At 45.1% G+C, this 13,123-nt stretch overlaps 2 protein-coding genes across 5 annotated transcripts in view; both read right to left on the bottom strand.

Annotated features, from left to right (window-relative positions):
* The window catches only part of TARS1 (threonyl-tRNA synthetase 1), a 1,036,507-nt gene that overhangs the window by 680,090 nt on the left and 343,294 nt on the right, over nucleotides 1-13,123 (bottom strand). The gene's annotated exons all lie outside the window — the stretch shown is intronic.
* Nucleotides 1-13,123, bottom strand: part of NPR3 (natriuretic peptide receptor 3) — a 92,849-nt gene that overhangs the window by 17,618 nt on the left and 62,108 nt on the right. The gene's annotated exons all lie outside the window — the stretch shown is intronic.

The following is a 13,123-nucleotide window of genomic DNA, read 5'->3' as shown; positions in this document are numbered from 1 at the left end:
TAGTAAAAATGTCTTAGTCTCTCTTTCCAATTTGTGTTTTGAGTACATCTAACCACTCCCTATCCCTACTCCCTGCCAAGCTCCAAGGACAGGAATGGAAAACAGGCTTGGACTGTTGGTATATCCCAGTTGAGCCCTGACTCAAGTAAGCTAGCCCTTGCCCTCAGGAAACTTAAAAGTTTCCTAAACATAGACACTGGTCATGTGGATTGGGGGAAGTCACTTCATCTATTTGAGCTTTGTTCTTTTCATCTATATATTGACCATGAGACTAATGCCTGCTTCAAGAGGTGGTTGCAAGAAGTCTGTTAAATAAAATGCTTGGTATTATCATGCCTGGCACATATCAAATTCCCAACTAACAGAAGCCAATGCTATCATGATATTTTATGGGCTTTAAAGTGTTGGAGTCTGTGCTGTGTTCAAGGTCTGTTCAGAATACAGTACAAATACCAAAATGGGAGTGGTCAGTCTGATGGGTTGGAGAAGGGCGGGAAAGAGAGGCTTAACAGCAGTGAAAAAAGTTGAACTGAGTTTTGAAGATGAGGAGATGTTTCTCAGGTGGGGGCAAAGACACAGAGTCAGGGCACATTCTGACAGCCTGGTGTATTTTGGGAAGTGCAAATGTTTTGCTAGGCTGGCAGCAAGAGAAACAGGGTCACACCAAGATGGAGAGGTAAGGAGGCTGGAGAGGTAAGGAGAGTCAGATCATCGAGAATCTGGAGACCACACTGAGGAACTTGGACTGTCTTCAGCAGGCATCTAATCACTTTAGTTCACCCCTTACCTACATTAAAAGCAACCTTTGATAAATTCTAATACCACATTTAAACCCATTATAACATTCATTGGATATGAATGAGCAGATTCTATCTTGAAACACCAAGAGGCTTACAAACAAACTCTGTACAAAAAGTACAAAAAGTCCAAGGCTTCTCATTTCAGAAGAAAATGTCAAAGACAAAATGCCAATGATGCAAAATGAACTGGGCATTCTGTAGATAACCACCTGGCATGGCTTAGTGGGGAAACCCCACTACCCGCCCCATCTCTAGAAGGAAACCTCGTGGGAAGACAGCTGCAACTGACCTTCTGCATCACCTGGTTCAGGTGCACAAACATTCACAAGATACAGCTCGGCAACTGGATCTACTTAACCTTATCCCACCCCTAGGATGGGAACTCCTGTTTGCATCCCAGAAGCAGATATTTCATGTTTGCCAAAAACTAGTGCTGAGAAGCAGTTTAGCCTAATGGTTAAATATCCTGGACCCCCTTTCCAGCTCTGCCACTTCCTAGTTGTGTTCTGGTTTCCTCATCTGGAAAATGAGAAAAATAACAGTACCTATCTCATGGGGATGCCGTTAGGTTTAAACAAATGAAAAAATGTAGAAGACTTCAAAGAGTGTCTGACAGAGTCAGCATTCACTGTTAGCTTTTGGTGTTGTGACGCTCTAGAGATGGAGAATTATTAACCTAGAGATCCCGCTTAGTTTCAAATTCTTAACAGCAGTATTCAATATATAAGTGATTTTCTTACAGTTATCATGTGTGTTATTGGCCCATTTTACACTCAGTGGGAGAGAAGGCTAGTGTTCATGTTGTTTGTGCCCCAGACAGTAGACAGTTCTCTTTGTTCCACAACACCAAGCTCTTAATTCCACCCTACTATGACAGGTGCAGTTCAAGTGGTCATCTGCTGACCCTCTGAAAGAGGTAGAGAGTGGGAAAGACTGATGATTTGCAGGAGTTTGGAATTAGCTGGCTGGACACACAGTCCAGTCTTGGCCCTGATGGGTTACTTAATCTCTCTAATCTTCCATTTCCTCATCTGTTAAGTGGGGGTTTAGTACCATCTCACCTCAGAGAGCTCTTCTGAGGATTGAATGAACCAGTGCACGTAAAACACCGCAAACAGTTCCATGGAAGCAACTGACAGATTCTGACTCTTACTCCTAGCTGTCAAGCCTAAGTGTCAGAGTGAGTGATTAGTTTCTCACGCAAAGAAAAATAATGTAGAAATAACATCTACAAGTCAAAGACAATTTTCTGCTCATTTGGCTATGCCAATTTGATTTTCCAAAGGAATATGAAATTTCCACTTAGGCCATGAAGTCATTATGGCTTGAGAAAGTCTTCATGCTGATGAATTTTAATAAGTGAACTTTAGCGGTATAATTTCATTCTCAGGCCACATTTTTTTAAAGTTTAAGGTCTATCTTCTCTTTGATAATTTTACAGAAGCCAGCCAGCTCCAGAGGAAAGTCAGAGAATCACAGAGTCATGGCCTGTGGGAGATGCCAGGTGCCCTCAGAAAGTTCTGATCAAATCCCCTTGTTACTTTGAAGACCCGAAGAGCATTGGTTGCTCTCCTCAGCCTTCCTGCATTCTGTCCTTGTTGTACAAGGGTTGTGCCCTGCAAGTTCCTTGTTCCTGCGGTTCCCAAGACACGCCTTGCTTAAATTGTGAAGCACCAGCCACCAGGCATCACCCATCCCCCTCTCATCCTCCTCCTTCCGTCGCCTCCTCGAAATCCTAACCCAGGACCACCATGTTGATGTTGATCACCCGAAGCACTGACTGTGCGCCCCATTACCATATCCTGTCTTGCCCTTCCCCTTCCTTCCTTCTTGACATGCCTTCTGAGCTGCCCCGCTACAATCCAGGATAGGAAGAAAGATTATGTGGTGGAGAACAATGAACTTGAGTTATATTGAACTTGAGTTACTTTTGTCCTCGCAGGTTTGATGGTGGAAAGAAATAGACAGGCCCTGAATACACACCCAGTTCTGAAAATGCATTCTAGCTTGATTTGCAAATGGATCGCAAAATATACATTCTTTCTTCTCAGGGTGGCTGAGTGTCTCCCTCTCCTGCCAAAATTATCAGAAGAGCTGCTGACCCCGCTGAGGTTTGCTGGCACCCGGCCCACTGCGGGGGAGGTTTCCTAACACCTACCTCACAGAACCTCAAGCCAGAAGCAAAGCCCCAGAGACCGGCTTTTCTCCAGAACATTCTCACATCTACACGTGATTTTTAGTGGGTGGAAAGCCCATTAGCACATTGTAGACACTGAAAATTAGACGTGCAAATTAAGAAAAAAATAAGGGAGAAAAAAAACCCCCAAGTATGAAGTTGGCTTAGGAACACTTCCTATTGGCCCTCCAGGCTGAAAGGAACAAGGTCAGCTAATACGCCCCCTGCCTCTGGACAGAACAACCCTTGAACCTCAAAGTCCAAGTCCTGACCAACACAGGTCATGATGCTGTTAGCTATCACAGGTAAACAGCTGGGATTCCCCCACGGAGCAACCTGTTCTAGTAATTAGCATCCCTTATTGCCAGGAAATTTTCCTTACTATCATCAGCCATAAGCCTTAACTAAGTTCCTACATGCAGCCATTTCTTCTACTAGATGCTCAGAAAACGGGGAGAAGAGAACAATGCAGTTTCCAATCTCCACCAAAAAGCACCACTGCTACTACAAACAGGTAGACAGCTCTGTGCATGCAAGTTGCTAAGTTGTGACACGGGCCTCGCTGAAAGCCATGCTCCAGGGTAATCATTATTGGTGCTGTTTATCAAATCAAGTGGCCTTCCAATGAGATGAAAAGCTTTCACCATGTTCCACTTATTCTTGCAAAAAGAAGATAGCATGACAAGAAGGCATAAACTCTCATTCCTTTCATTTCTATTTTCTCTCTTTCTTTCTCTTTTTTAAACAGAGTCTCACTTTGTCACCCAGGCTGGAGTACAGTGGTGCAATCTCAGCTCACTACAGCCTTGACCTACCCGGTTCAAGTGCTCCTCCTGCCTCAGCCCCACAAGTAGCTGGGATTACAGGTGTGCACCACCATGCCCGGTTAATTTTTGTATTTTTTGTAGACATGTGGTTTCACCATGTTGCCCAGGCTGGTCTCAAACTGGAGCTCAAGTGACTCGCCCACCTCGGCCTCCCAAAGTGCTAGGATTACAGGCATGAGCCACCGTGCCACGCCTGTCATCTCCATTCTCTTGATTCTGTCCTCTGCAGCTGGCCAGAATGGAAGAACACTGTTTTTGCCCCGGCCTTCCTCTCTGATAGCACCTGCCAGCCACATTGATTTATTAGTGTTTTTTTAGATCCTCTATCATGGGGAGAGCTGAATAGAAATCAAGTTGTTGCTGCTGTTTATTTTCTAACTCATCATAAAGTGTTGCTGCTCACAGCCTGGCTCCCAACCATGGCAGCGAGCCACGTCGCTCTCACTTCTCTCTGGAGACGCAAATTCATAGTCAGATGAATTCCTCAATGCCTGCATTCCAAACAAGTCAGCATAGAACGCTGTGGGCCTCAGCTGTTCTGTAAAGTGAGAGTGGTCTAGCTCTTGGGGTTGCTGGATATCTGAGAAAGGCTGTCAAGCTCTCAGACAGAGGCTGCTGGAAGAAAGTGACCGAGTTCAATGCTTAGCTAGGCTGTCCTGGAGCTTTGCCTTTGGTGTTCACGGGAACTCAAGCATAGCACACAGTAGTTCTACCTTCCCTACCACAGACTGGTGGTTCCCAGTGCAAAGAAGGGAAACTGAGGGTGCCAGGCAGCATTTCTCAAGAATCACTTGCAAAAGACATGCCATCTAATCACCCATTTTGGTTGAAGGGGAGATGGGGGAAAGGGAAATTTGGATGGGAAGTAGGTCAGAGAGGAGATGGGCCCATCACAGGTTTGTCCCTCATCATAGTGAACAATGGCCAGACCACCTTCTCTGACCTGAGATGAAACTGGTCCAGTTTCATTCTGGAGGTGGTAGATAGCAGAAGGAAGTGGTCTGGGAACGCTGTGTGCATAGCACGAAGGTTAAAGAACATTCCGCATTTGATGAACACTTTACAAATACAATACAGTACCTAGACTTTAAAAATAGAGTATCTATTTTTGTTCAATTTCCTTTTCAATCATGAAATTAAGTGTACAATTTAGGGTCACAGCAGCAACTGCCATAAACCGAGTAGCCTCACAACCTCCTCAGCACCAAACAGAGGGAGGTCTCTTTCTTACTGACAGAGATCCCCATGTCTGTTCTGTAGAGGGACTGCCTTCATGGAATTCTCACATGGTCACTTGATGATGTATTTTAGCCTTGAGGAAAGTGAAGCTGAAAATCTGCACCCTTATCCCAGTGGAACTCTGGGAAAATGCAAAGGGCAGGTGGCTGACAGTCAGGAAACACCACAGGGAGAGAGCCGGGGTCTTCCTCTGCAACTCTGTGCATAGCGGAAGCGTCGCTGAACCCTCTGGCATACTTCTTGCTCCACAGACCGAAGTTAGAACTTATTTAGGGTGGGGTCTGACTTAAGTTTCCCAAATAACTGTCCCTATCATGGGCTCAGTTCTGCACCGGTAGCAATGCCCTGGGCTGGCAAATTAACTTGGACCTTCCTGAGGTGGGGCTGCCTGCAGACTGTTTTCCCTCTCATCGCCTAGAACAGACTGGATCATTAAACAAAAGCAATCTTAGGAAGATCATTAGGTAGAGTTAGAGCCCTCATTCACCTCCCACAATGACAGGGACAGCAGAGGGTCACAGAGCTGAATCCAGAGGCATGAGCACACCTCAGCAAGGAACGCTGGTCCTGTTCGTGGGAAGCAACGAGGACATCTCCGTGGGCATCGATTTTTGGAATTGGTGGGTATGGAGCACAAGTACGTGAGAATGACTTTTGAAAATTCTCCCAAGGCTCACACAGGGAAGATGGTCATCTGATATATTTGCCCTTTGGATGTGTCACACATGCGTCATATACAGATGCTTCTCATCCCATCACCCTCTTGAAGGCTTAGTTGAGAAATGCACACACATAATGACATAATCGCTCCTGGCCTTCAGATGAGCAAGTGAGTGATGTCTGTCCTAGGCCCTGACGATTCACCAGTGCCAACCAGACATGCTTCTGGAAGGCTGGTGACCCAACCCCCATAAGACTGCTCGGGACACATGCAGGCCTCTCTTCCCAGAGGTCTGTGTCCTATCAAGGCACGAAGTTGAGGTGGGCAAAGGCATAAACCAAAACCCAACAGGAGAAGGGCAGGAACAGGAGCAGGAGCAGGCATCCCACTCACCCTGCAACTGTGCCAGGCAGCAATACAGACAGGAAGAGGGGTGACCAGGTCAAAGGGAGGTGGAGACAGGGAAAGAGGAGGGGTACAATTTCTGGCTTTATTACTTCTGATAGGCCAAAATCAGAAGGAGCATATAATTCTAATTTCTCTGACTTCACGATACCCTCTTAAACTGGTCCTGAGAACTTCAGACAGCTTCCCTTGAACTTTTCGAGTCACCTAGAGATGTGTTTACAAAGAATAAATGGACAAAAATACAGGCTTTTATACAGGTGGCTTTTTTTTTTAATTTCTGTTTTATACCCTAAAATGAAACTTCCCTGTTTTTATTTAAGCAATTTCAAGGTGTGGTGAGGACTAAGCTAAGATCCAGAACCCCAACTCCAACAGTTTAATTTTGTCCAATTCTTAATTCAGAGTTTCCCAAGCTGTATTCCACAGAACAGTAGCATTCCTTGAAATGTTAATGAATGGTTCTAGAAATAGCAGTATTTTGGTTAAGCAGATTTACAAAATACTAAATTAAACAAAGTCAAGCAGTTCTCTTCACTGCTGGGCAATAATTATAATAGCCAACTTTTATTGAACACCTACTATATGCTAGGAGTTATGTAAACATAGCTTGAGTTCTGTTGCACCTTACAAAACATTCATAGATGGGGAGTCTGACTAACATCCTAACAGGAAAAAGAGATCTTGGTCAGTGGATGGGGTCAAAACTCAAGAAAACGTTGAGTGGGCAAGTTTTTAAGAGTCTAAAGCTGGCTTGCCCAGTTATAACATTTATCCTATTGACACATTTGTTAAGCCAGCAAATATGAGAAAACAGTTTTGTGCTCCAGTTTGTATTTTTAATTGGCCAATACTTGGGTGGCTCTACAAGTGAGCATGTACACTGAGAGAGACAAACGACACAAGACTAAAACTGACAATGTCCTTCAGTTGCTGTGACTGAGTTGACCTCCAACCCATCATCAGGGTGAGGGAGGGACAGAACCTGCACCTGGAGAGGGAATGACATGGCAGAAGATGGAAGAGAAAGGGCAAAACAGGACATGAGACAACAAACTAATTGTCCCTCATCTCAACCTAGTCTTTAAACAAGCAGCTAACAACAGCTTGACTCAAGAATCGGGTCAAGTGAATCAGGATTTCTGCTAAGTCGTGAACTCACCAAAGATGCCTCTAAATAAGCCAGACATGAAGGATGAATGTCCTACCTCACACAGCAGCTAAACACATGAGTAACTCCACCGGGTAATAAAAGATCTACTGATTAAATGTTTTCCAACTAGCACTCACTATGAAATACGATGACTTTGGTTTTGAAAGTTTTTTTTTTTTTAATTGTACTTTAAGTTCTAGGGTACATGTGCACAACGTGCAGGTTTGTTACATATGTATACATGTGCCATGTTGGTGTGCTGCACCCATCAACTTGTCAGCACCCATCAATTCGTCATTTATATCAGATATAACTCCCAGTGCCATCCCTCCCACATCCCCCTCCCCACAATAGGCCCCAGTGTGTGATGTTCCCCTTCCCATGTCCAGGTGATCTCATTGTTCAATTCCCACCTGTGAGTGAGAACATGCGGTGTTTGGTTTTCTGTTCTTGCGATGGTTTGCTGAGAATGATGGTTTCCAGCTGCATCCATGTCCCTACAAAGGACATGAACTCATCCTTTTTTATGGCTGCATAGTATTCCATGGTGTATATGTGCCACATTTTCTTAATCCAGTCTGTCACTGATGGACATTTGGGTTGATTCCAAGTCTTTGCTATTGTGAATAGTGCCACAATAAACATACGTGTGCATGTGTCTTTATAGCAGCATGATTTATAATCCTTTGGGTATATACCCAGTAATGGGATGGCTGGGTCGTATGGTACTTCTAGTTCTAGATCCTTGAGGAATCGCCATACTGTTTTCCACAATGGTTGAACTAGTTTACAATCCCACCAACAGTGTAAAAGTGTTCCTATTTCTCCACATCCTCTCCAGCACCTGTTGTTTCCTGACTTTTTAATGATCATCATTCTAACTGGTGTGAGATGGTAACTCATTGTGGTTTTGATTTGCATTTCTCTGATGGCCAGTGATGACGAGCATTTTTTCATGTGTCTGTTGGCTGTATGAATGTCTTCTTTTGAGAAGTATCTGTTCATATCCTTTGCCCACTTTTTGATGGGGTTGTTTGTTTTTTTCTTATAAATTAAGTTCTTTATTCTGGAGTGATAATTATAATAATAGCCTTGATAAATTACAATAATAATAATAAATGTAGCAAAACTTCATTTATCTCATTAGGGGAAAAAAAAGATGTTTCAAATAAGCAAATTTTCCAGGTTCCTTAATATCATTTCTCTAAGTATCAAAACTTTTTATGTAATCTAAAGACCTTTGGTTGGAAATGCTCCTAAAATGAACCACAGACATTGCTGCCTTGGTAACAGAAATATGCTGACTGTGATATGTAAGGCTACGATCATGAACGGTCCAGTCGCCTCCATCACTACTGAGGTGGGGATTGTGCTATCTACACAATGCTGACACCAGACTTGTGTTTTTCAGATATTATTTCTTCGTCCGCACTGGTGGAACATGAGCTGACGACCCTCACTCCTTCCTGCCATGCTTTCTCCCCTTGGCTGCTGGTCCCCTTCCTGCTGGGGACCTCTAGGGATCTCAACAGCTCACAAATCCAGTCTAAATGCTTCAGGAGGGTAAGGAACACTGTCCATTGCTAGCCACCCCCCAGATGAACTCTGTGCCCTACTTCTTACAAAACCACTTGGATTCTCTGAGCATGCCTTGAGATACTTCACACCTTAGCTCTGGGGCTGGGACTGTCCTCCCCGAGGGACATGTGTCACCTAAGACAAAATTCTACTCAACTTTGCTGGCTATTCTCAGGTTACCCCTCCAGTCCACTTCCCACCCTTCTCCAGCCATCTCTGTGCCCTGGGAAGCCGACATATACCCACAGCACCAATGGGCACCCCCCACCCTTCCTCTGGCTTCTGGTTGTATTAGCAGGAGGTGAGAGGGCAGAGGAGATAAAGGTGGGATGCCAGGGGCTGCTCTCCCAGACCAGACGCCACAGGCAGTTCTCCGCAACCGCCACAGGCCCTGCAGTTCTGGTAACTTTTCCTCCTCTTGCTCCTTCTGGTCTAGGGGTGGTCACAGCTTCCCACCATGCTCATAGGCCCTGGGGTTCTTAACCGTCCTTTGCAGGTTTTCCTAAACATAGCTTTGAAAATAGTGCCTTTACTTATAAGTTCCACTTGATTTCCTTTCAATGTGTCGAATGTATCCTCCAAAGACTCCTACAGACAGAGATCAACCTTATGTGAGCCAGCAAAGTTCTTCTCACTGAAGTCTTCTCTGAACCATCCAATTCCTCCTTCCTTCCATAACTGCACTCAGTGAAAGTTTGTTATTATTTCACTCACCAGCCCATTTTGCACTTTTGCACATCTGCGTACCCTGATACTGCACAAGCTCCTTGATGCACAAGCGAAACCTCCAGTGTCTTTGTTACCCTGGGACCTAGCCCTGCGTCAAATACAGAAACTGCACTCACTGGAGTTAATGCTGCTGTCACCAGTCACTTCCTGCCACTGACATTGTGCCTGCCCGTAGCATGCCATCGTCCCCACTCTCACTCACTTCCACTAATGTTCTATAAGCCAGGGGGAGAAATCACAAGGCTTGTTATAGCTGTACTTAAAATCAGGGTAAATAGGTTCTGAGTGAGGATTTGAAAGACTCCCCTGTGATAAAATTAATTGATTATAAATCTACTTTAGCTGCTCAGAGGCCTTTGTCACATACTTCTTTTCTCTTGACTGTGTCCTGAATACCTGAGATTACTATAAAACTGGCTCAGCAGCTGCTGCCAAGGGGAAGATTTCCAGGCTTTAACACCAAGATAAGGACAGTCATGCTATAACTATTAGTAATTGCGGTATTTGCCATCACTTTTCATGCACCAACCTAATAACAATATGCTTCTCAGCCAGTGAATGAGTAAATTCATTTTTTAAGAAAGCTTTTCTATCAAGTTTGCTATTAAAGAAAAAAAAGCTAAACTAAATATTATCTCCATCATCAGAAACTCGATTCCCTACATTTGGGTAAAATTAAGGAATCATTGGCAACTTTTTGGTGTGATTAGTAGAAATATTGTTATGTTTTTAAAAAGAGTGTTTCAGTACTGGTGGCATAGTTTGTATCAGATTAACTCTCTCCAAAAATAATTCTATATCCTGGACAAAATTTTTTTTTTTTTTTTTTTTTTTTTTTGAGATGGAGCCTCACTCTTGTCACCCAGGCTGGAGGGCAGTGGCGTGATCTTGGCTCACTGCAACCTCCGCCTCCTGGGTTCAAGCAATTCTGCTGCCTCAGCCTCCCGGGTAGCTGGGACTATAGGCACCCACCACCACATCCAGTTAATTTTTGTATTTTTGGTAGAGATGAGGTTTCACGATGTTGGCCAGGCTGATCTCGAACTTCTGACCTCAGGTGATTCACCCACCTCGGCCTCCCAAAGTGCTGGGATTATAGACAGGAGCCACCGCACCCGGCCAAATTCTTTTTTGAAGAACTACTTGAAAGCACTAGAAATTGACCAAATGCAGACAGTAGCTAGCAGAGACTTGACCCTAAAAAGAAGAGACAACACTATTTGGAAACTAAATTGACAGGGCTTTTCCCTTGAGGGTACCCCCTGGTCCCAGAAGCAGGGGGCAGGTGGCACTCAAGCAGAAGGTCACAAGCTTCTTGGCTTTAAAGATCAGAAGAGATAGGTGAGAGCTGGTATCAAGGGGTAATTCCTGGGAAGAACAGAGCCACAGAGAAAGGAGCACCCAAGTCTTTTCATAAACTTCTGTAGTCCCTGGTTAATTCCTAAACTGCACATGCACAAGGGAGACATCAGGAGTCCAGTAGAAAGAGGGTAGGCTGAGAAGTTGAGGAACATCTGAACTGCTGCCCTCTGCACAGAAGAGAGTTTGGAGTTTGAACTCCACCAAGCTAGAGGAAATTGGGGAATGCCTCAGACTTTCCACTAAAACTCCACAAAAGGACTACACGTTATGAGTCAAGACTATGTCCAAACACTAACAATTCATCCTAAGACTAAAAGCAAAACCAAAACAGAGTAACCCTAAGAAAGAACAAAACTGATACAGCTGAGGGGGCGGAGCAAGATGGCCGAATAGGAGCAGCTCCAGTCTCCAACTCCCAGCGCGAGCGCACAGAAGACCGGTGATTTCTGCATTTTCAACTGAGGTACTGGGTTCATCTCACTGGGGAGTGCCGGACGATCAGTGCTGCTCAGCTGCTGCAGCCCGACCAGCGAGAGCTGAAGCAGGGCGAGGCATTGCCTCACCTGGGAAGCGCAAGGGGGAAGGGAGTCCCTTTTCCTAGCCAGGGGAACTGAGACACACAACACCTGGAAAATCAGGTAACTCCCACCCCAATACTGTGCTTTAAGCAAACAGGCACACCAGGAGATCATATCCCACACCTGGCCAGGAGGGTCCCACACCCACGGAGCCTCCCTCATTGCTAGCACAGCAGTCTGTGATCTACCGGCAAGGCAGCAGCGAGGCTGGGGGAGGGGCGCCCGCCATTGCTGAGGCTTAAGTAGGTAAACAAAGCTGCTGGGAAGCTCGAACTGGGTGGAGCTCACAGCAGCTCAAGGAAACCTGCCTGTCTCTGTAGACTCCACCTCTGGGGACAGGGCACAGTAAACTAAACAAACGCAGCAGACACTTCTGCAGACGCAAACGACTCTGTCTGACAGCTTTGAAGAGAGCAGTGGATCTCCCAACACGGAGGTTGAGATCTGAGAAGGGACAGACTCCCTGCTCAAGTGGGTCCCTGACCCCTGAGTAGCCTAACTGGGAGACATCCCCCACTAGGGGCAGTCTGACACCCCACACCTCACAGAGAGGAGTACACCCCTGAGAGGAAGCTTCCAAAGCAAGAATCAGACAGGTACACTCGCTGTTCAGAAATATTCTATCTTCTGCAGCCTCTGCTGCTGATACCCAGGCAAACAGGGTCTGGAGTGGACCTCAAGCAATCTCCAACAGACCTACAGCTGAGGGTCCTGACTGTTAGAAGGAAAACTATCAAACAGGAAGGACACCTACACCAAAACCCCATCAGTACATCACCATCATCAAAGACCAGAGGCAGATAAAACCACAAAGATGGGGAAAAAGCAGGGCAGAAAAGCTGGAAATTCAAAAAATAAGAGCGCATCTCCCCCGCAAAGGAGCGCAGCTCATCGCCAGCAACGGATCAAAGCTGGACGGAGAATGACTTTGACAAGATGAGAGAAGAAGGCTTCAGTCCATCAAATTTCTCAGAGCTAAAGGAGGAATTACTTACCCAGCGCAAAGAAACTAAAAATCTTGAAAAAAAAGTGGAAGAATTGATGGCTAGAGTAATTAATGCAGAGAAGGTCCTAAACGAAATGAAAGAGATGAAAACCATGACACAAGAAATACATGACAAATGCACAAGCTTCAGTAACCGACTCGATCAACTGGAAGAAAGAGTATCAGCGATTGAGGATCAAATGAATGAAATGAAGCGAGAAGAGAAACCAAAAGAAAAAAGAAGAAAAAGAAATGAACAAAGCCTGCAAGAAGTATGGGATTATGTAAAAAGACCAAATCTACATCTGATTGGGGTGCCTGAAAGTGAGGGGGAAAATGGAACCAAGTTGGAAAACACTCTTCAGGATATCATCCAGGAGAACTTCCCCAACCTAGTAGGGCAGGCCAACATTCAAATCCAGGAAATACAGAGAACGCCACAAAGATACTCCTCGAGAAGAGCAACTCCAAGACACATAATTGCCAGATTCACCAAAGTTGAAATGAAGGAAAAAATCTTAAGGGCAGCCAGAGAGAAAGGCGGGTTACCCACAAAGGGAAGCCCATCAGACTAACAGCAGATCTCTCAGCAGAAACTCTACAAGCCAGAAGAGAGTGGGGGCCAATATT

The sequence above is a fragment of the Macaca thibetana genome, chromosome 6, assembly GCF_024542745.1.
Source record: "Macaca thibetana thibetana isolate TM-01 chromosome 6, ASM2454274v1, whole genome shotgun sequence".
Lineage (NCBI taxonomy): Eukaryota > Metazoa > Chordata > Mammalia > Primates > Cercopithecidae > Macaca > Macaca thibetana.
This window is presented reverse-complemented; position numbering and strand designations above follow the sequence as displayed.